The sequence below is a fragment of the Triturus cristatus genome, chromosome 8, assembly GCF_964204655.1.
Source record: "Triturus cristatus chromosome 8, aTriCri1.1, whole genome shotgun sequence".
NCBI lineage: Eukaryota > Metazoa > Chordata > Amphibia > Caudata > Salamandridae > Triturus > Triturus cristatus.
In genome coordinates this window covers 1,273,543,407-1,273,567,917 of record NC_140591.1, presented here as the reverse complement: position 1 = coordinate 1,273,567,917, position 24,511 = coordinate 1,273,543,407, and the positions used below count along the sequence as shown (strand labels likewise).

General features: G+C 44.3%; 1 long non-coding RNA gene across 1 annotated transcript in view; it reads left to right on the top strand.

Annotated features, from left to right (window-relative positions):
- Positions 1-23,878, top strand: part of LOC146805711 (uncharacterized) — a 53,838-nt gene extending 29,960 nt beyond the window's left edge. Inside the window, exons 2-3 of the long non-coding RNA XR_014967889.1 lie at positions 5,722-5,829; positions 21,039-23,878. This is a non-coding gene — a long non-coding RNA (uncharacterized LOC146805711). The remainder of the gene's footprint in view (positions 1-5,721; positions 5,830-21,038) is intronic.
- The last annotated feature ends 633 nt before the right edge of the window (positions 23,879-24,511 follow it).

The window sequence follows — 24,511 nt, the reverse complement described above, 5'->3', positions numbered from 1 at the left end:
ATGTGTCAGCAAGCAGGGAGGCCAGGACTATTGGATCATGTCTGTTTTGCACAGTAAGATTACGCTCTGGTACACTGCCTAAATATAGCAGTGAAGTAATGAACCATAGTTATACCGCTGAGTGAAAATCATGAGCTTTGCAATGGCTAACTATTCAATCAAATTTTAATTGTGAATGGGGTGGTACTTTTATTTTATTTTTATCTCTTGTATTTATAATTGTAACTTTTACTTAATCAAACAATAAATATCTTACTTAAGGGCATCCTATATTCCGTTGCGCATTACATCCAGGAGCTGAAAAAATATTATCCCATCACCCCAATCCTGATGAAACTCCATTGGCTCCCCTTTCCATCCCATACCATCTTCAAAACAAGCTACAACATTAACACAGGCGTCACAGCCAGTACTCCTGTTTGTTTTGCAGAGAATTCGCCATCACTGGTCACTCTTGGGACACTCACAGCTAAGGCGCCATAAGACTGCAGACTAAGAAGTGTATAAATGAACAAAATAAGTCAGCAGACCTTTTCCATCTATTCAACTAGGATGTGGAACAAAATCCCTGTATCCATCAGGACCACCCCACTGCTGTTCCAATTTAGGAAAGTGTTGTAGACAGACCCTTTACATGACACTAGATGACAATGCAGTTACCTCTCCCATCACTTGTTGACTTTGTTTGTCTTTGACCCAGTACAGCGTTCCGCTTCCTTTTATCTAGGTTAGTTCTAATGAAATACCACATACATACATATGTACGTACATACTTAAGCCTCCAGCCACCTCATGGCTATCATTGAGAAGACTAATAGGTCACCATTGTAACTCATGAATGCATCATGTGGTTACCTAGCAAATAATGAAAACTTAACAAGAAATGTAAAGTTTGTTTGGTCATTACATGACAGTCCAACACCCAACAGAACATATTAGGCTCTGTTATCTTAGCACAGATATGCCTCTTAGCTACCACATTGCTTTCAGCACTGCCAAACACAAAGATACGCTACACACATTCATCTGACAATGCAGCATTTATTTGTTTATTTAGTTGATAAATGTATTCAAATGCTACATGTTGCTTTTCGTTTACTTCATAGAAATGACAGAAATACATATTTAGGAAGAGAAGTCAAGTTAGTGTACAATCACAGAGGTGAGAAACCAATATTCTTCAGTTGCGACCTGCATTCTGCAAGAATTTAGTTCAAAGTAATTTTAAAAAGCTCTGCTTTTTAGATCTTTCCTGGATTGCTTATGAGTCAGTTTACATCTCAATCTTTTTAGGCCTTGGTATCTTCCTCTTTAGGGATTCTTGGTTGATCAGATCGGCAGACACTCAATAAAGGTGTTTGACTGATGAGTAGTGAGAAATCAGTTTCTACAGTTATTGTGGCCTGTACATCATATGCTTTACAGGTTATTAGTAGTGTCCGGATTGTGGATAGAGTGGAGGGGTGGGGGCAGACAGATGACAAATGCATAAATAAATAAAACACTTAACTGCCGCATAACCGCGTCGCTCCCCTCTCTTCTGCTGGCACAGGCTCCCAGGGTGCACTGCAGCCTATCCTGATGCTGCGTTCATGCTGCTGAAAGCAGCATCAGGATTGGCCTGAGCGCTGATTATTTGCGCTCCCAGTTAGACTGGGAGCCTATGCCTGCTCTTTCCAACCCGGCAACGCAGCTCGGGTTGGAGAGAGCTTCAGTGCCCAAGACAATTTGGCCAGCCTGAGACGGCCAACCAGACCATCATGCTCATTGAACAGCAATGAAAAATCCTTGTCCACCAGCCTATCATCCCTTGGCCCCGACCCCAGCCAACAAGGGTTTATTATCGTTTTATTTTTATTTTTTTGGGCTGCTGGCAGGTGGGGCAACGCTCCTCCGCCATAGCGCAGCAGCCGCCGCTGCAGGCTATGTAGGGCTGTAGTTTTTAACCTATCCCTGGAGTTCTGTGATGCCTATTCATGGGGGTCGGTAACTGCTTAGAAAATTAAATAATATTAACAGATTAATAAAGTGCATATAAGTAAAGAAGCTAAATTGAAATTGAACATTTTAAAATGTTCTGTAAATGTGAAGTATTTGGAAATAGGAAGCTAAAAATTAAGTTGGTACTCTTAGCATGATTCTTGAGAGCAGTGCCTCAATTTAGGCCATCCCAACCTTCCCATTAAAATAAAAATTTTAAAATATTTATTTGTGAATTAAATAAAATATTTCAAAATGTGTGCATTTGTTTGAAGAATGTTTGTTTCTGTATTTCTTTTAAAAAAAATCTTTTTTATTCAAAGAATAACATAAAATACAAAAATACAACCAAAACAGGTGCAGTACAATGCATCGATCAAAACATTCAATAATAGCAATATACAATACAAGTTCAGGCACTGGGTTACCTTGCAAGAAGCACATAACATTGTTCCATATTGTGGTTCATTACATTTCTTCTTCATCAACTACAAGGCAAGGAGGGAGGCTGACAGGAGAACACAACAAACCTCTACTCTCATTCCAAGAGCCCCAGATTTTTGTCCATTCATGCGGGCAACCCCAACTCTCGTAGACAACCCTCTCCGCCTGCATGCACCAATCGATATCCGACTCCCAGTCAGTGTATCTGGGCTGGATTCCTCCCTTCCATGTTCTATCTATATTGCGCTTTGCCACCATGCAGCCCAAAGTAACCCACAACTTCTCAGTGCGTAACAGATCTGTGGGATCCCAGATCTTTAACAGACACAACTGAGGGGAAACATCAATCGGAGACTTACATATTCGGGACATACCAGTGATAACCTTCTCCCAATACTTCTGGAGGATCGGGCAGTGCCACCATTGATGTATGTAGGTACCCACATGACCACACCCACGGGTACAGTCAGAGGAGTCCAGTAGCCCCATCTTGACCAGTACAGAGCTGGTGTAGTAGACCCGATGTAGCAATTTAAGGTGGATAAGTTTGAATCTAGAGGAGATCGCCACTTTGTGGGGGGAGGCCAATGCTTCCTGCCAGTCGTCGTCATCCAAGTCCCCTAAGTCGTCTGCCCACTTTGTACGTGTTTTCTCCTGGGCGTCTGGAGTACGATTGAGAATTTTACGGTAGGTCATTGAGATGGCTCTTTCCGGGAGATAGTCATCTAAAAATCTTTCTTCCAGAGGCAAGGAGACCGGCCAATCCGAATCCTTCGGAATAGCTTTGCACAACGTGTTTCTGGCCTGGAGGTAGCAGAAGGTTTCCCTTTCATGCAATTGGTAGTCTCTTTACAGGTCGCTAAATGGAATAACTCTACCCTTTACCCACATGTCTCCAACTTTCGAGAGGCCAATCAAGTTCCATTTGTCGAGCCCTGGTTGTTTCGATAGCATACCTAAACGGGCTGTTTCCAATAATGGAGTAACTTGTGTTATTTTGTCTTTCCATCCCAGAACACATACTGCTGTGAGCTATAAGGCTACAGTAGAGGACGTGGGAGTGAATCTAGACGTGTACCTTGCCCCCGTAAAGGGCCCTTAGACAAGTACCAGGAAGCATGTTATGTATGTTCATTCTGTAAGCTGGGTCTGATATGGGTCGATGAACCCAGTGATTCAGAACAGCTTATTGTGTGGCCCAGTAGTAAGAGCTAATGGCGGGTAGGGCAATGCCTCCATCATACCAGCTTTTTATTAGTTTAGTGAGGGCAATATGGTGAGTACCCTGGTTCCAAAGCAAATATGGGGTATTTTGCAGGGCACACAAAAAGCGCGGGAGTACCATCATCTTGTAAAGGGCAGCTCTACCTAAAAGTGTAAGGGGTAACGTTTTCCAATGGAGTATATCCGCTCGAAGGCGGGGGCACCAAGTTACGCTCGTAGAAAACTGAGGATCCGGCGTAATATATATTCCAAGGTATTGAAAGCCGTCTGTTACTATTTGTTACCTGTTGGTAAACTCGGAGGGTCCCCACTCAAAACATAAATTAGGGATTTATCCCAGTTAATAACGTAGCCGGAATATTTTTGAAAGAGAGCAAAGATATGTAGCACTCTAAGAGTAGAAAAGGGGGGTTTAGCCAGGTATAGCAAGTTGTTGTCGGCATAGAGGGAAATCTTATCCGTCCACTCCAATGACCTATTGAGGCCCCTAACAAGGGGGTCTACCCTTATCCAGAACGCCAGGGGTTCCAGGGCCAAGGCAAAGAGCAGGGGCGAAAGCGGGCAACCCTGTCTTGTGCCCTTACCCAACGCAAAGGGTTCCGAACGAGCTCCATGTACCGAAATCCTTGCCAGGGGCTCAGAGTAAAGATGACGCACCCAAGACAGAAACTGACCACCGAATTCATATCTGTCAAGTGCAGCAAGCAGAAAGGGCCATTCGATCATGTCAAAGGCCATTTTGGCATCAAGGGACATAATAATGGAATCTTCCTGTATATTGGAAGCTCTTCCCAGGACACCATATAGACGGCGGCTGTTAGGCATGAAGCCGGATTGATCAGGATGCACTAATTTGAGGAGGCACAGGTAGAGACGTTGTGCCAGAATCTTAGCTAGGATTTTAACCTCAGGGTCCAATAAGGAAATAGGCCGATAAGAGCTACATTGTTTGGGGGGTTTACACTTTTTATAAATTACTACAATATTAGCTAGTCTTTGCGTCTCATGCAGAGTACCCCGAGTCGGGCTCTCCTCATACATTTGCACTAAAAATGGGGCGATGGTCGTAGCATTTGATTTATACAGTTCAATTGGAAGACCACTCGGGCCCATGGCCTTGCCGGACTGCAAAGAGCAAATTGCTTTAGATACCTCTTCGGCTGTCAAAGCAGCATTGAGTTCCTCAACGTCTTGGGCGTCTAAAACAGGCAGCGGCAAAGTAGCAAGCAGTTACGCCGCCTCCGCCTGAGTAGACGACTGCAGAGACATATATACCCGTTCAAAATGTTTGGCAAACACCCTTGCTATATTAGTTCTGTCCTGTATTTTATCGCCCCCCCCCCCCCCCCCCCGATCAATGATTTTTCTGTATTTCTTTGTTTCGTTTTGTGGTTCACATAATTGAAATTGCTTAGGCCGGGGTCTCAGCTTTTCAGTCATGACTCGGTGGGGGTCTCTAAATTTCAATAATGATTCAGCAGGGAGACCCGGATTCCAGTAATGATTATGTGGGGGTTCACATAAGCCAAAAGTTTAAGAACCACTCATTCAGAGAATCATGATTTTCATCCTAACATCGTCCAGAGAAGGCTTGACTGCATGTAGCAAATCTTCTCTTTGTGTTTTGAGTTTAGACACTTTTTCTGTTAAAGGCCTTTTTATGTTTTTCCGTTGCATGTACCTATGCTTTCTGTTTGCTCTGCATTAGTGAACACCCTCTTTATAATCCTTTAGCTCCATTCTTTAATTTAAATTCATGCATTTTAATAAAGTCTTATAGTACACAAGCTCAAAGGTACTCTCAATCAAGTGAGTATTTTCATGCAGGAAGGAAGACTTTCATAACACCCTGGTTATAAAATAACTTCCCCTTTGGGTGCTAGCTTCTCAGTCAGGGTATCTACTGGTTTTGTCGTTTTAGTACGCCTTTTTTGAGAGAAATATAAATACATGTTGGGTTTGGGTTAATGGTTCTTTTAACGTTACATTTCAGCATTAGAGCATGTATCTCTTGTAATACTTGGGAGCCTGCAATTCCTGTATAAACGCCCGCCTCTATTTTCCTTATTACAGTCAATTTGTGATGTCTGAAATGAACTACGTGGTCAAGAGTAATAGGTTATTACAGCTGTGTTGAGACTTCACAATGTCTTCTGCAATAGACAGCAACCATGGTAAAAGGCAAGTCACATATGTTTAAACAAGGAAAATGAGAACTGTTTTTAATTCCTCTTATCTGCTTTTCCAAAATGAACAGTTATTTGCAGAAACCAGATATTTATGGCAGCATGTCTATTTTCTCTACACTGTCTTCCATAACAGGAAAAATGAAAATTATGTGTGTTTCTACATCATTTTTTAAATCTGTTTTACATTAAACTGGTTTTAAAATATCTTTGCAAGAAAATACTAATTGCTTTTTTGGTGTGTTTACTTTTTCACTACAGTTTCTTCCTTTAGTCTCCATGTCCGCAAACATACTATCTCTTTAATATGAAAGAGCACGTCAAGAGGTTTGTGGAAAGTGTGATGTGGTGACTAGGTATTCTAAGGAACACTTTCAACCGTACGTTAAAAGGATATTGCAAAACACCTCAGAGTTCTATGATCTTACAAATAAACTTGGCACTCTGCCTTGTTTCACTGTATGACCACTGAACTGTGCGGTGACTTGCAATATCTTCATAATGTAAGGCAGAAGGTACTTTATCCCATATATTAAGAAGGATTGCAATTGCCTCTTATAAATCTTTATTTGCTTTGTGGGATCTAAAGTTTGTATGGCAAAAATATTTTTTTATTTCTGTCACCCTAACCATGTTTCATTTGATTTTTCCTTCTCAATCTGCATTATTAGCACTTTGAGGTTTGCATGCAAACGGTCCTTTACTGCCTTGAATTCATTGCCTGTCTGACTTGTACAACTTTCTTGGATTTCAGCAAGGTTGACCTTAGAGTCGTGGATCTATATCAGCCGATCAGATACTTGATGAGTTAATCAGTTGCGCTTAGTGTTGAATGCGTTTTAATTATCGTTAGTATACCATGTTTTTAGAAGTTGTATTTAGTCTGGGAACGTTCTGAAAAAGCTGCTGTTCAAACTCAAGAAACATTGCATCATAGATAATATTTATCACATCACAGAAGTTTGAAAACCTCAATGTTACTGTCCCTTTTCTCTGAAACCTTAACAGCCTACACAAACCTACTCACATATTTTATGTGTCCTCCTTTTCCTCGGAAGGGAGCAACTAAAATCCATATTCTAGAAAATGTTATTATTATTGCGATTCTCTGTTACTACTATTCTCAGTACATGGGGTGAGTCCACCATACAGATTTTCCTGCAGTTGCATTCTCTGCCAGCACCACACCACTTGCACATCCAAAGTGCAAAGTTCTTACATCAAATGCAAAGACAAGCAGGTGAAGAGGGTGCTTCACCAGCAAGATACAAGTGTGAGCATACAAGAGGACAACTGGTAGAAGATGGCAAGCCAGGAGCACGTCTTCTTCCGGATCGCCACCTCAAACATCAACCGACAAACAGCAGCAAGCAGAAATATTTGCAGAAACTGCTGATGTAAGATTGCCAATGAGACGCTGACAAGCATTGTGCAGATATAAAAGCAAGCTTTAGGATCATCAGGAACTGATGAAGTATAGAATATTGTTCAGAGGGTTTGCAATGAGCTCCCCTGAGCTCGGATAGCTTATTCAGCAAATCATTGTGTCTCCTCTTGGTCCATTCTCCTAAGTATGCACTCGAAGACGAACATCAGAAATGGTGATACAGCATTTCCCACGGCATACTCGAGGCTTGAGTGACATCTGCTCAGTCCATGACATTTGTGAGCTGGATGGAGGCTTGATTGCAGTGGGTAAAGATATCTGTAGTTTCAGGAGAGAGGGGGTTGAATTGTTTAGGGTTAACAGTCTCAGGAATCCAATTATCAAGTGTGTGATCATCCTCAGAAAGATTTTCAACATCCATACCATTACTGTTGTGAAGGGTCTCACAAGGTGTTCCACTGAGCATCATTGACAGATCATAGACGGAGTGAAAGAAAGGATCAGCATTTGGGACACCTTTTGACTCAACAAAACAAGGCTTTTTGAAACGTAAGATGCCATAAATCCCCACCAACAAACAAGCACCTGCTGGTGCATTAAATACAATGATCATTTATTTTGAGGGTGATGCATGCTTTTCTACCTCTCAATCAATCATAGCATTTGTAAAGCGCACTACATACCTGTGAGGTTCTCAAGGCGCTGGGGGGGGCGGAGGGGGGGGGATCCTGCTACTGTTCGAATAGCCAGGTCTTGAGGAGTCTCCTGAAGGATAGAAGGTCTTCGGTCTGCCATAGGCGGATGGGGAGGGTGTTCTCAAAAGGCCATTCTTCTGCACAATGCCTTTCACTTGCAATCAGAGGGGAGCGATTTTGCAAGAATGGAAGCCCATATATTTTGCAAACCCTCTGAATTAATTTCCATGGAAAAAAACAGTCATTGCACCATTTGAAGACCTCACCTATTCCGAACCTGGAACTTATGTTGCTCAGCGCCGACATGAGGGACAGGATTAAGGCTGATTTGCATATGGCTGGGTCTGAACTCAGGTGGCCAAGTGAGCGTTATGTTGGCAGTGTATGCCCAGACGTGGGTCCCTTGCTCATTTTGCCACTGGATTCAAGCTGACCTGGCTGATGAGGAGTTTTAGCCCGAAGCTGGTCCCAGAATGCTAGTTTCCAGGCCAGGGAAGACCTGGCTTGGCAGTTTGGGCTGGACTATACCCATGAGGGACAGGGTCAAGACTGATTTACATACGGCTGGGTCTGAACTGGGTAAGGAACCATGATGGATTCAACCCAGATCTGTGACTGGGTGCGAGTGTCTGAAAAGTTTCAGAGCTCCATCTATCATCTCCTTGTGTTTGCTTTGTTCGCCCTAAGTTGGCAGGGTATGCCCAGACATGGGTCCCTTGCTCACTTTGCCACTGGATTCAAACTAGCCTGGCTGATGAGAGGTGTTACCCCAAAACTGGTCCCAGGATGCTTGTGTCCAGTCCAGGGAATACCTGGCTTGGCATTTCGTGCTGGACTGTTCCCATAATTAACAGGGTCAAGACTGATTTGCATATAGCTGGGTCTGAACTGAGATGGCGAAGTGAGTTAAAGAACGAGGATGGATTCAACCCAGATCTGTGACTGGGGGCGAGTGTCAAATTCAGCGCTCAGTCCATCAGCTCTTTGTTCAGAGCTGGCATGACAAAATCATTGGAGGGTCTGAGCCCTGTCATAACTTTGGCAAACTGGGAGCATTGATCCATGATGACAAGATGATGTTGTTCAGTTGGGAGCCGACCAAAATAGTTAATTGCAACGTCCTTCTGTATACCCTTTCCTAATGGAGACATTTTTTAAGGCTCGGGTGCACTGTCAGGTAGGACAGGTGCTGAAGATTGCTTTACTTTCCTGTTCTGAAATGAGAACTAGAACTTTTGACTGCGCAGTCGTTTGTTGGATACTATCCCTGTGTCCTTTATGAGCAAGGTCCGAGACATGCTTTTTTTAGGGTCTCTGGCACTATCTGTCTGGTTCTTCAGAACAATAACCTATCTTCTAAGCATCTCATCAACGTGTCAATTTGCCTTTGTTTCTGCCATGTTGCTGCCTTTGGGAACCCTCTTATTTTGATTAGGGTCCCTTCAAGCCTCTGTGTGAATGCCTTGAGCCACAGCAATCGGTGTGGGATTTCTCAAGTTTAATTGACAAGATCATCCCTGCCTAGGATCCCCGGGCATACTTGCTGTACATTTCATTTTTTCTTCAGCGATTGAATGCTTAAATGCTGTGCATGGTATAGGAAATTTCAATAAGAAGTCAGCCAGTTTGTGGTCTTTCCTTAGCTTGTGAATGTTATGAAAGATGCAGAATCCAGTACAGTGGCGGCCCCTCCGCTAAGCGGAGGAGCGTCGCCCCACTGCTTCGTAGCAGTGAAGTAAAGGAAACATATATAACTCAAGTTATTATCATTTTATGTTTCTTTCTGCTGCAGCTTTGCATTTGGGGTGGGGCTCCTCCGGAGACAGAGGACCACGGAAGGAGTGGTTTGCCCACTCCAAAGTGCACATGACTCTTTGGCCGGCCCTCTCAGACCTGCCAAACATTCAAGCGCACTTCGCCTCTTCTCCATGCAGGCTGCTTTACTGCCTGTGTGGAGAACATGCCCAGGTCCCCATTCCTAGGCTGAGCACCGATACATGGCGCTTACACCAATCACAATGCTGCATTGCACTGGGAGCCGGGTGCTTCCTGCAGTTTGCGGCGGGACCGGAGCCAGGAAGAAGAGGACGGTGGAGAGGTGGCGGCAGCCGTCCGTCACAGGTAAGTGCTTTTCTATTTTATTTTATTTTTTAAACTTTTTTCGTTCCCCCCACCTCTCAGCTCCCGCCCCTGCCCCAATACCTGTGTCTTGTAGCAGCAGCTACTGTAAGCAAGCATACGGAGGGATAACCATATGATCGCTGGCAGATGTCAGCCACCAGAATACCTCTGGTGGGAATTGTGGAGGCAGCCATGTCCCTAGTGACACGCATGGCTACCAAATAGGAAGCCATGGCTCTGAAAGCGTGAGTTTGTAATTGAAAAACTAACAATGATGCGCTAGGCGCTTTTCCCTGCATGTGATAGTCATTAATCCTATTTCCTGTTCAGGACCACCAGGATTTTGCTGGCAATCCCAAACAGGATAAAATGGATGTCAGGTATATTAGGGTGGCTGGTTTGGCTAACAGTCTAATATCCATCAGGTCATTAGTCAAATGTTTCTGCAGGGGAAGCTAGCATAGGTTTCACTGTCGGAAATGTGACAGTTCTCCCAAATAACTAAAGGGGGGAGGCTTCAGTTGGGCAGGCAGTGTATGCCACCACATTTTTTGCGGAGAATCCTGTCCGTAAAACTCTAAATAAGCCTCTTATTCCTGGCAACAGCGATCCCATGATCCAATAGTTTCCAGCACAACACTACACTGGCGAATGAGGATTATGTGTTTTGTTTCTCGGCCACAAATGGGGTGGTGTCGTCTCTGTGTGAGAACTGTTAAGGCCTTGGATTACAGAACATATAAATTTCAGCTCAATCCTTACAGCTTATATTTTTTCCATCAATCAATCAAGGGCTTGTAAAGCGCGGCTACTCACCCGTGTGGGTCTCAAAGCGCTGGGGAGGGGAGCTGCTGATTCGTCTGGGTGTGGCGGGTCAGTCGAAGAGACAGGTCTTGAGGTCCTTCCTGAACTGGGTCAACAACCCGGATTGCCTGAGGTCTAGGGGTAGGGTGTTTCAGGTCTTGGCAGCAAGGTAGGCGAACAATCTTCCTCCGGTTCAGGTCTTGTGGATCCGTGGGACGGTGGCCAGGGCGAGATTGGAGGAGCGGAGTTGTCTGGCCGGTGTGTGGAAAGCAAGGCTGTAGTTGAGATATTCTGGTCCTGTGTTGTGGATGGCCTTATAGGCATGCGAGGAGCTTGAAGGTGATTGTCTTGTTGATAGGGAGCCAGTGGAGTTGTCAAAGGTGTTGCGTCATGTGGCTGCGGCGGGGGGCTGTCGAGGACCAATCTGGCTGCCGTGTTCTGGATGTTCTGCAGTGTCCGGAGATCTTTCTGGGTGACGCCGGCATAGAGTGTGTTGCCGTAGTCAAGTCTACTGGTGATGAGTGCATGAGTGGCCATCTTTCTGGATTCTGTGGGAAGCCATCTGAATGTCTTTCGAAGCAGACTGTGTGTGTGGAAACAGGATGACATTGATTTGGCGGTTTATTGAGAGAGAAGTCCTGTATGATGCCGAGGTTGCGTGCGTGGTCTGTAGGGGTGAGAGGGGTTCTTAGTGCGGCAGGCCACCAGGAGTTGTCCCAGGCTCAGGGGGTGGGTCCCAGGATGAGTACTTCAGTATTGTCAGAGTTGAGCTTGAGGCAGCTGTCTTGCATCCAGGTAGCAACTGCATTCATTCCGTTGTGAAAGTTGATTCTGGCAGCTGTGGGTTCATTAGTGAGGAAGATGATCAGCTGGGTGTCATCGGTGTAGGAGACGATGTTGAGTCCGTGGCTTGTGATGATGGCTGCAAGGGGAGCCATGTAGATGTTGAAGAGGGTGGAGCTCAGGGAGGAGCCCTGGGGCACTCTGCAGTGGATCTCTGTAGGTTCTGAGAGGAACAGGGGTATTCTGACTCGCTGTGCTCGGCCAGTCAGGAAGGACTGGATCCACTTCAGTGCCTTGTTGTCGATGCCAGCATCGTGGAGTCTCGTGATTAGGGTGTGATGGGAGAAGGTGTTGAAGGCGGCCGAATGATCCAGTAGGATGAGGGCAGTGGTTTCCATCCACTTCAATACAGGATTGTTTTAGCATGTGATACAGTCCTTAATAGAAGGAGATTATATTAAGAAGTTCCCAGACCACCCAAAAAACACCCTTGACCATTGAACAAACATTATTAAACAGGAAATGTTCCTTTGGTCTTCCTTCAAATAACAAATCCAACTGTTCTTTCAGAACATTCTTGTACTGTTTTGCTAATGAAGGAAGTGACCCAATTACGGTCACCCGGGTCACTCACGACCACCTATTAGCCTTCCAAACAAGTGACGAGTCGATCAGACAGTAGAGAAAACAAACACTTGTTTATTAGCAAATTACTCTGCAGTGGAGCCCAATCTGATCAGCACCCGAAGATGTCTGTCGAGGGGACCAATTCACCAACACTTGGTAACCCGTATTCACTTTTCTGACAACCCTCAACCACGCCCCCAATGGAAAGTTACTGGCCTGAGCCGTACATGAACATTGAAGGCAAAGAAGGATGGGCTGCCACCTGCATGGCGCGTACACGTTATCACTAGCTCAAGGTTGCCTTGTGGAGCCTGGCTCTTCCCAACGTGGGAGCAGGGCTACGTAGGCATGCAGATGCAAAATTGTCTATTTATTAGTGAATAGAAATACAACTTTGAACACAAATAAAAAAAATTAAAAATAGCTGAGCAGTCGTTTGTCAAGGTGAGAAATACAGAAATAAGGGGCTTGAATCAGCTTCCACCTAATCATGGCCTAAAAATACAAAATGGTGCCGCAAATGCTAACCTAAGCTTGAATCATGAACATGGCTCCTCGGGACAAGCGTCAGGCCTAGCGATTACTGTTAATCATAGCCTTCTAAATGCTAACATATCATAGCGAAAAATCGGTTCATAAAGGTACATAAATCGCCAAATTCTAACACTAATAAACAGAGTTCTGCAGACACCGACTGAGATTTTTGGTGTACGCTCTGTATTACCACCCCCAAGATTTTGTAACGGAGGCTCCAATCTGTTTTAAGGGTCTTTATGAAGCCGATTGTAGTGTATCTGCCGACTTGGACACATGAGGAGTTCATGATTATTTTTGCTTAGCTGAATGTCAGTGTTATTAACAGTGGTGTCATCAAAGATTGTGCAAAGATTTTGAGGTTTTGCATCACAACAACAGTTATCATAACACCTATTTGGCTCTCTAAAATTAGCTTATTTTAATAATCTGTTAGTAACGTGTCAGACAATATGCTTTTCTTCCACAATTAGATTTTAAATTGGCCCAGCTAGGGCAATTAGCATAGGTGTAATGCAGTAGGCGCATTGAAGCCTGTTGGTTTTCCATCTGTATCTGGTCTAGTCTTCACAGGTACGCATTAGAGGGTCTAAATCATTCACTAAAGACATCAAGCAGTGTGACTCCCCTAATAATGAGGAATCATCTGATTGGGGCCTGGATGAGGGTAGTATTCTATACACCTGAAGCGGTTACATTGCTTCTGAAGTACAAATTGTATTTGGGCATCATACCATCTCCTACGTTTTGAAGTAATTTTTTTGTTTAAAAGAAATTTTGTATCGCACAATCAACGTTAGGTTTCTTAGACTGTTTTTCTCAATATGGCAACCTACTTAACAGGGTGAGTTCTGGTATGAACCTATTACCATTCATGAAATCGACTGCATCATATAATAAGGAGGGACAGGCTGCTCTGAGGAGCAGGCGTCCATGTTGCAAAGTCAAGTGAGCGCTATGCGTATAGTGACCTTGGCCACGGCCCTTTGAGAGGGGAGAGTTATAGATATAGGATGCAGGCTCACTTGAGGTTCTGTAATTCTCGAGTCTGACTTCATTTTGTTCTGTGCCACCATTTTGTGTTGCCCTCACATAGGCCTGTGAAGGTAGCCTGGCGAATAAAGTGGCCTGGCCTTCTTAGTTCATGTATACATTAACTAGGTTTATTTTTGACTCTGAAATGAACTGTAAGAAACTGACCTCTGCACCTGAAACTGACCCCGCAAAGCCAATTTCCCTGATCGATCTTTGTCTGAGATTGCCAATCAATGTTCAGGACATCGTTAACTTTTAGTTTCCTTGCACATGCCTTATCTTGTTCAGCATCTGTTACCATTTCTTTTTTTATGTTTCTTCATTACATGTGTTATGCTTTCAATTATAGGTTTGTCCGGCTTGTGGAGATTGAATTTGGGACATTCCTAATAATTAACTTTTGGGTTGGGATACTGTAAATTGAGTTTTTGTTATGTGACACTTTGTTTGAAAATGTACCTTATTGGCTAGAATTTTGTGCAGTGGGTGTACATTTATAATGTGAATATTGGGTATAAAAGGAGACATCTCGCCTTAGTAAAATGAGCAGTCTCCTGAGAATTTACACCGTGATGTATTTCTAGGATCACTGTTACTAGCTGCAGCTAATAAACTTGGTCTCTGATGCCATCCAGAAGTATTCCGTGTCTCTGTATACCAAGACAGGTGAACTCGAAGATCTTAGGCGTGCCCCTGATGCCGCTGGGTTAAACCCCGGTTCTTCAACTGGCGCCCAACGTGGTGCGACTTCAGCGGTACTGGTCCAAGCCCGAATATTGTGAGGAGCCCCGTTAGGAAATTCTGGAGGACGGCTGCCACTTCATCGACCCCTGCATGTCGACGTGGACCGAAGATTTTTTTTCTGCGAGGCTTCCCCTTTCCGACGGCTGCGAAGGACTGCTGCCCTGACTGTCGCCCTGTCTTGGACCCTCTTGTGATGATTTGTAAGGCGAGACGTTAGACGGTCTTCTGGTGGCGTGACAGACATTTTGGTTAAGTATAAGTGGGTCGCTCCCACGACTTTGTTTTGTTTCTTGGTTTTGATTCGGCCATTGCAATAGTCGAAGCCGGGGGGTTCATATATTTGCGAGTATCATTTTTGATAAGTTGAAGTTTGAAGCAAGACTAATGAGCTAAAAGATGCCTGGTTTTAGCAAATTTAGGAAATGGTTTTGTTGTAGTTGTAATAGGGATTCCCGATTGGAGGACTCGTATCCGATACCTCCGGTTGGAACTCCAACTTATGAGCTCTATTCAAAGCATGGTGTAGGTCCCATTACCTTTAATGAAGTATGGGTCCGTTATACAAGGAAAGATGGTGTTTTACGATGGCCCCAACATGGTAGTTTTGAATCAGATGTTTTAGATAACCTAGAAGTTGCACTATTTAAGAAGAAAGCCCGGCCGGCGATGTTTGACTCTTTCCGCCTTTGGCGTAAGGAAGCCAAACAGCAAGAAATTAAGCAAGCTAAGAGAGATAGGAAGGAAAGGAATATATCGGTAATGCAAGCTGCTAGGCAGTTTAAGGATGATGAAGAAGATCGTGCGATTGAAGTGTCAGATAGACAACATTGCATGGCCAGTGACAAATGTTACCCGGCTTTGCCACCTCCCCTTTCAAATGTGACTGTAGACCCTGAAAAGGATCCTTTGATGTCACATTTACTGAGATTACCACCCCCTTATGTGCAGGGTGCTACTGCACCTTCGTTACCTCCAGTTGTTGCACCCCTTGTTGTCGTTCAACCCCCTGTTGTAGTTCAGCCACCCGTTGCTTCACAGGTGGTTCTTCATCCCCCGGCGCAGCCCCCTCCAGGGCCGCCAGCCTTGCCTCAAACTCCTTTGCCTTACACTCCTTTATCTTCGACTTCTCTTATTTCTGTCCCTACGTCTCTGTCACCTCAAAACACTTTGTCTCCTGTCCTCATGTCAACCTCTTCTCCTTCTGCTCGGCAACGAATGACTGAGACGGTCACTAGTCTTTTGTCTCCTTTCTTTGGGTCACTGAATATGACCCCTGTTTCTGAACGTAAGCAGAGACGTAGTCAGCTCCCTGGTCCCGAAGAGCGGGCAGTGTTAGATCTCCTTGCTCGTAGATGGGTTTCGAATACCTCCAAGTACAGTCCACAAGTGGTTATGGATATCTTCCTACAGTGGGAGGCACCAAAACAAATGTATGTTTTTGATGTCATGTGTACCTTCCTTCGTCAGGAGTGGGAAGATAATGAGTTGGGTTCAATTCCACTGGAATTGCTTAATGTTCAGTCTGAATTTGCTAAAGGAACGATAGTGGGTTCCGATGTTGAGGAAGCGGTAGAGACACTACTTACTTTTAGGTCTAGACTTCCACCTCAGTCATTGTTCGAACCTGACCCTTCTATTCAGAGAAAAGTGAAGCAGTATCCTATGAGGGAGGTTCCCCCTGTATGGAGAGAGGCAGTTGTGGCTGATGCCGCTCATGGTATTGCGGCTGCACCGGCTCATTTTCAGCGAGTGTGGGTGCATGTCCCTTGGAAGAGAGCTGAGGTCCTGGCTCTTAAGCAGACTTTGCCTGACCCCTGTAAAAATCCTGCTGGTTATTATAAGGAGTTGTCTCAGACAGTTGATGCGTGTGTTATGAATTTAGCTGACGTAGATATGTTGATAGGTAATGTAGTTCCTCAACCTTTGTGGGCGAAGATCCGTCACGAGGATCACGCGCCAGAGTTAGGAGATACGTTGGTTAATATTACTGCTGCAGATGGTCGGCAGGTAGGAGGTGCCAAACCTGAACCCTTAGTTGCAGAACTACCTGGTAGGATCATTAATTTAATGAAAACTATTATGCCTCCTCTGCGGGTGAATTGGGACAAGTACAAATCCTGCTGGTTATTATAAGGAGTTGTCTCAGACAGTTGATGCGTGTGTTATGAATTTAGCTGACGTAGATATGTTGATGGGTAATGTAGTTCCTTAACCTTTGTGGGCAAAGATCCGTCACGAGGATCACGTGCCAGAGTTAGGAGATACGTGGGTTAATATTACTGCTGCAGATGGTCGGCAGGTAAGAGGTGCCAAACCTGAACCCTTAGTTGCAGAACTACCTGGTAGGATCATTAATTTAATGAAAACTATGATGCCTCCTCTGCGGGTGAATTAGGACAAGTTAGCAGCATGTAAACAAAAGAAAGACGAGAGTGTGTCTGATTTCTTCACTAGGTTTGAGGAAAGATTCATTGATCATAGTGGTCAGGATATGAGTACAGAAGGTGGTCAGAGGTTGTTTGTAGATAAGTTTGTTTTTAATTTACTTCCTGAACTTTCTAATAAGTTAAAGGACTCAGAGTTCATGGGCTGTTTCTTCTTCGGCTCAGATATTGGCTACTGCACAATACTATGAGAATAGAGATAAAGATGAGAAGGATAAAGTAGAGAAGAAGACTAGAGAATTAAAAACGAAAGTTCTTCTGCAGCAGGCTTATCCGCCTCGCCCTAATCAGCGTCAGTTTCAGCAACCTTCCCAGTTTCAGCAACCCCCACAGTTTCAGAAACTGTTGCAGAAGCCTGAGTCTTTTGCTTCGCGACTCCCGTTAGGCGCTAATCAGTGTGCTTATTGTAAAGAAGAAGGTCACTTCAAGAATAGTTGCCCGATCTTGCTACAGCGTGCGAATGGAATGTCTGGTCTGAGAGGTCGTGGTGGTTTCCAACAAGTACCTAGGGGTAGGGGACGTGGTACGTTTCCCCAGAATGAACGTTCCTTTTCCCCTCAGAATTCTATGAATTATTTTGACCAACAGAATGTTCCGACCGTCCAGTCCGCTCAGTACTACACTGATGATTATTATGTTGGAAGTGAGAGTGCTGGTTTTAATGATAGTTAGGACAGCCATGGACAAAGGGAGGGAGTAGTGTCAGTTCCAGTAGACCAGAGTGGACCTTATGCTGAGGTGATTACATCTGGTGTGGCAGAACCTTTTCTTTTGGATACTGGTGGAGCAAAGAGTTCTATCATGCACTCTAAACTCCCCGGCGCACCTTTGTCTGGCTTGACCAATGTTTCAGTAGGATTTTCTGGCGCCCCATTTCGTAATCCGGTTTCTTGTCCTTTGCCCCTTTCTATTGGTCCTTGTGAATTGCAGGCTCCCCTTATTCTAACGACGGGCTGTGGCGAGAATCTGTTTGGTTTGGACTTGTTGAAAAGATTGCATGCGACATTACATTGTTCTCCTTTGGGAGTACATCTTACGGTGGGTAAGAAAGTGATTTCCCCGATGTATCTGTCTAAGGATCGCCTTCCACTGGAACTGCGTTCTCTCCCTGATACACTTTGGGCTACAGGTCCCAATGATGTTGGTCTCTTGCAGATTCCACCCTATGTTGTTACCCTTAAGTTGAATGCTAAATTACCTCGCATTCCCCAGTACAAAATTTCCAGGGATGGTGAAAGAGCTCTTTTAGCGATTATCTATGATTTGGTTGAGAAAGGTGTGGTTGAAGAAACAAGAGGTAAAGTGTGCAACAGTCCTGTTCTGCCTGTCCTTAAGCATACTGACTCTTCTCAGCCACCTGTGTATCGGTTTGTGATCGACCTTCGAGAGGTCAATAAGATCGTTGTGCCACAGTTTCCTGTTGTCCCAGACATTACTGCTTTATTGACTATGATCCCTGCCTCAGCTGCTTGGTTTTCCGTTATTGATCTGAAGAACGCTTTCTTCAGTATTCCGATTGTTGAGGAAAGTAGGGATATTTTTGGCTTCTCTTTAGGAGGCCGCTGTTTCCGGTTTAAGCGCGCTCCTCAAGGTTATTGTGAGAGTCTCTCCATTTACAGTCAGGCTTTGAAAACTCAGCTTGATACTCTTGCATTGCCTTCTGGTGTTACTCTTATCCAGTATGTTGATGATCTGCTGGTTGCTGCTGATGATGAAGAGATTTGGAAAGAAGTTACTCTTTCTTTGTTGCGACACCTGTCTGACCTTCATCATAAAGTGTCACCTTCGAAGTTGCAGTATTGCCGCCAAGAAGTGACCTACTTAGGTCATCTCTTGTCGAAGGAGGGAAGGCGATTGACCCCAGAGCGTATTCAAGCGATTGCCCAAATGACTGTGCCATGCACACAGAGAGAGGTGCGTGCCTTCTTAGGTATCACCTCGTATTGTAGACAGTGGATTCCGAATTTTTCTTTGCTAGCGAAACCTTTGTTGGCACTTACTCTTATGGACATACCACACCCTCTTCCTTGGTCTGACGAATATCAGAAGAGTTTTTCCGAATTGCGTGATGCATTGTGTTCTGCTCCGGTGTTGGGTACCCCCGACTACAGTAAACCTTTTACACTTTATGTACACGAGAGAGAAGGTTGTGCGTTGTCAGTGTTGACGCAACAATTTGGAGACAAGCAGCACCCATGTGCGTATTTTTCAGCTACTTTAGATCCGGTAGCTAGGGCGTTGCCTAGTTGTCTAAGAGCTACAGCGGCAGCGGCTGTTTCTATCCGACAGTCTGCTGGTTTGGTATTGGATAATACATTGATTGTGATGGTCCCACATGCAGTGGATACCCTATTGAATAGAACGAAGACTCAACATCTTACCAGTGCGCGTTTGTCAGGTTATGAGTTGACGCTTTTGGCTAGCCATGTGCACATTAAGCGGTGCAATACATTGAATCCAGCTACATTGTTGCCGATTTTTGTAGAGACAAATGCTCAGGAATAGCAGGACTGTTTTCTCCAGACAGAGGAGGAAACGAAGGGTAGAGTTGATCTGAAAGATACTCCTCTTTCGAATCCTGATGGTAACCTATGGGTAAATGGTTCGTGCTTTACGCTTCCGAATGGAGAGACGACTGCAGCATATGCTGTCACAACTTTGCACACGATTGTTGAAACCGCACGTATTGCACAGAATTCAGCGCAAGCAGCGGAGTTGATAGCATTGACTAGAGCATGTGTGCTGTCAAAAGGAAAGAGAGTGAATGTTTATACTGATAGCCAATACGCATTTGGCGTGGCTCACAGTTTTGGTCGCTTGTGGAAAGAGAGAGGATTTCTTACTTCCCATGGTACGAAAATTCAGCATGGACAATTAGTGAGTGAACTTCTTGAATCACTTACTTTGCCGACCCAAATTGCGATAGTGAAGTGTAGTGCACATAAGAAGGTTACGGATGATGTGGGTCAAGGGAATGCGTTTGCAGATGAAGTAGCGAGAGAAACGGCGAAAGATGTGACGAGTCGGATGTATGTTGCAGGTCCTGCCAGATGGGTTGTGGAAGGAGGAATGTGTGAAGATACAACAGAAAGTGTGAAGATGATTCAGGCAGAAGCTACTGAGAAAGAATTGAGTATGTGGAGAGAGAGTACGGGAATGTTGGATTCAACAGGCTGTTGGGTTGAGTTGTCAGAGCACCAGCGATGGTTGTTGCCGGATGCATATGTGCTTCCGGTGGTTACTATGGCTCAAGGGTAGGCTCACATTAGTTCAAAAGGGATATGCAAGTTGTTGGCTCCGGTATGGCAGAATGGTGGAATTCCTAAGTGTGCTGAGAATTTGGTTAAACACTGCATGATTTGCTTGATGCATAATCCTGGAAAGGGAACCCCAACTCCAGCGGGTCATTTTGCTCCTCCAACGTATCCGTTCGAGGTGCTGCAGATAGACTATATTCATATGGAAAGATGCAATAACTTGAAGTATGTCCTTGTGGTTGTTTGTGCCTTTTCCAGATGGAGAGAGGCCTACCCCCTAAAGGATAATACTGCCTTGTCTACAGCCAAGGTTTTGCTTAAAGAATTCTTTCCCAGATATGGCTTGCCGAGGATGGTATGGAGTGATAATGGAAGTGAATTCGTGGGTCAGATTATGAAGAAAGTATGTGCGGGTCTGGGTATTAAACAAGAATTTCACGCTGCGAATCACCCCCAGTCAGCAGGCCTGGTCGAGTGCTATAATGGCACTCTGAAGCTGAAGTTGGCCAAAGTGCAAGCGAGCTCTGGTCTTACATGGCCCGATGCCTTACCATTGGCACTTTTGTCCACGAGAACGACAGTACATTCTCGCGTGGGACTTAGCCCATACGAGATTGTTTTTGGACGCCCGGCGAATGTCTGGGGTGTGCCGAGGCCTAAGAAGTACAGTGATATCGAGTACCCTATGTTGGTTGACTACTTACATGATTTGACTGCTAAATTGCGTGTTCTTCACCAACAGGTCCATGACACTTTGCCTTCTTTTTCTTTAGATGCAGGCCACACGATTCAACCTGGCGACTGGGTTCTAACAAAGAATTTCCAGAGGTCAAAGAATTTGGAACCAAGATGGACCGGTACATACCAAGTCCTGTTATCAACTCGGACTGCTATTAAGGTGTTCGGCAAGAAAAACTGGGTACATGGTACCCATTGTAAGAAGATACCTTTGCCCTTACCGTACGAGAAGTGGGTCCGGGAAGGTGTTGCCGATTCCGAGAGTGAAAGGGTTCTGAGATTTGTACCTTTTAGCGATGCACGTCTGGAATGGACTCAGTCAGAACGTGCGGATGATAAAGTCTTGCAAGAAGCTGTGCCGCCGTGTTTGAGACTTGATACTACGCACCCAGAGACAATCTTTCAGGATCAAACTGTGCCTGGTAAAGAACGCTACAACTTAAGGTCTAAAAAGGACAAATAAAATTTGAATTTTTTTGTGAATTACACTCTTTCAGACAAGAGACTATTTTTCTTTTTCTTTTTCGAACCACCATCCGGGTTCAGCTGCAGGGTCGCGGTATAAGAACTTAAGGGGTGGCCCGCGTATTGACGAAAGGTCTGCGGTTCTAGGGACGTCTAGGACACCTGGACGCACACTTCAGTGAAGAAGGAAAATTGCCGCGAGCAGCACGTTAGAGGATGGAGTCTGTTGTAACTGAAAGAGATGTTGAGAGAATAGATCTTAAGACAAGATTTTGTACATTGATACATAGCAAATGTTTTATAATATTGTGCTTTTTGATGTTTTTAAGTATCACATTAGCTTGTGTGGGTTGGACTGTCTATGCTACACAACAGACATCTGCACCCACCTCCCAACCTATGCTTTCTTTCACTACTGTTTCTTTGCACCAGTTTTATACGTTGCCTGAACATGAACAGACAAGGAGATCAGAATTTGTCAACAACTCGTTTATACAGTTGTTGCATCAGTATCAGTTAGTAGTAAATACCACTAATTGTTGGGTTTGTGGTCTTATGCCTCATACGACAGATAAAGGTATGCCATCTTTGGTTTTGCCTTTTTCTTTTAATGGGTCTGTGTGGGCTTTTCAGACCATGTTTATCTATGCAAATGAGGTACGCCCCTTACGTTCCCTTAAAGATAACTCGAGCAATAGTGCCTTAATAAGGGGAATAGTAGCTATGATCCGAGATATTGATGCATATAATTCTATCCCTAAGGATGAGGTGCAGGCTTACATTGGTTGGAACGCGACTGGATATAGTACCAGTTTGACAGAGAAGGAGAGACGAAAAGGTCTCCCCCTATTTGGATTGTACCCCACAGAGGCCACTTTTGTTTTCAAGGTAATGGTCGGAATTCGAAAGCTCAGCTAGGTAAGAGTGTGTGTGCTCAAACCTATGTCTATTCATCTCAGACTTCTCCACTGTTTGTGCCAGCTAAAGGCACATATTTTGTTTGTCATGACAGAGCCTACACATGGTTGCCACCTGATTTTTCAGGAACGTGTTATGTGGCGTTTCTACTTCCCCCTACATACACTACTGTTTCAGACTATCATAGAACGAGATATGGTAGAGGTGTCTTCAATAAGGAAGATACCGCAGCACACGAAGTAGGAGATTTCTTCAAGGGCTTCTTGCCCTTTTGGGGTCCTATGATCAATAGTAGACATATTCGACAGCTTGTCCGGGTTGTTGAAGCTACTATTAATGAGACAGCAGGGGCTCTTAGTAATGTTACAGCTGAGCTTCAAGCGGACCGCCTTATGACTTTGCAGAACCGTATGGTATTAGACATCATACTTGCAGATCGAGGAGGAGTATGTAAATTGATTGGATCCAGTTGCTGTGTTTACATACCAGATAATGCCCCTACAGTGTACCAAGCCATCTCTAGGTTGTATAAAATCTCTGAGTCTATCCATGTAGACGAAGGAGACTGGTCATTGACAGGATGGTTTTGGGGACTGCTGTCCAAATGGGGATTGAAGATTTTGACATTCCTTGGTATGGGTTTAACCATCCTTTTCTCTTGTTGTCTTTGCATCCAGTGTGGTCCCGCCATTTATAGTCTTTGTGCTACTATGTGTGTTCGGAGACCTGTCCGTAGAGAATAATAAGATGATGCTACAGCAACACCTTGATGACCTAATGAATATCGACATAGACCTAGATTCAGATTAACATGAGTCTTAGGTTATTGCCTACGTAATGGCAAAAGGAGGGTCTGAGGTTCTGTAATTCTCGAGTCTGACTCCATTTTGTTCTGTGCCACCATTTTGTGTTGCCCTCACGTAGGCCTGTGAAGGTAGCCTGGCGAATAAAGTGGCCTGGCCTTCTTAGTGCATGTATACATTAACTAGGTTTCTTTTTGACTCTGAAATGAACTGTAAGGAACTGACCTCTGCACCTGAAACTGACCCCGCAAAGCCAATTTCCCTGATCGATCTTTGTCTGAGATTGCCAATCAATGTTCAGGACATTGTTAACTTTTAGTTTCCTTGCACATGCCTTATCTTGTTCAGCATCTGTTACCGTTTCTTTTTTTATGTTTCTTCATTACATGGGTTATGCTTTCAATTATAGGTTTGTCCGGCTTGTGGAGATTGAATTTGGGACATTCCTAATAATTAACTTTTGGGTTGGGATACTGTAAATTGAGTTTTTGTTATGTGACACTTTGTTTGAAAATGTACCTTATTGGCTAGAATTTTGTGCAGTGGGTGTACATTTCTAATGTGAATATTGGGTATGAAAGGAGACATCTCGCCTTAGTAAAATGAGCAGTCTCCTGAGAATTTACACCGTGATGTATTTCTAGGATCACTGTTACTAGCTGCAGCTAATAAACTTGGTCTCTGATGCCATCCAGAAGTATTCCGTGTCTCTGTATACCAAGACAGGTGAACTCGAAGATCTTAGGCGTGCCCCTGACGCCGCTGGGTTAAACTCCGGTTCTTCACACTCAGTAAATATACAACTGACATCCAGTTCCTTTTTGAGCAGTCGGGCCTGTGCCAGACCCCACCAATGCAAGGAGTCATGGAATAATATTCATAAAACTGAGGTGTGGGGCAGCAATCAGACCCATAGGTCTTATATAAACCAGATCAATGCTGTACTCTGACCTTTTCAGCGGTCAGCACTGTCCATTTCCGGCACAGCAGCAAATCAACCTCCTGTTCACAGGGAAAGGAGGGGTGCCTCATCATTTTACTTAGAATCGGATTTGTTTTTTCCTAGATCACCTTCTGACTACTGACGTCAGTCACTTATGTTTTCAAATTTGAAAAAAGTAACATCCAAACGTTTGCTTCCTGTAGTGCTCAAACTCCAAGCAAGTGCTGAGGTGAACTTTTGAAGTTAATGGGTTCCCATTTTGAGTTGTCACATGTAGGACTCTTTATTTTGATCATGACAAATTATATATATTTTTGCTTTGCTCAGGTTTAACCATACCCAGGGTGTTGTCCTTGACACACAGAGATGCTTCCCACTG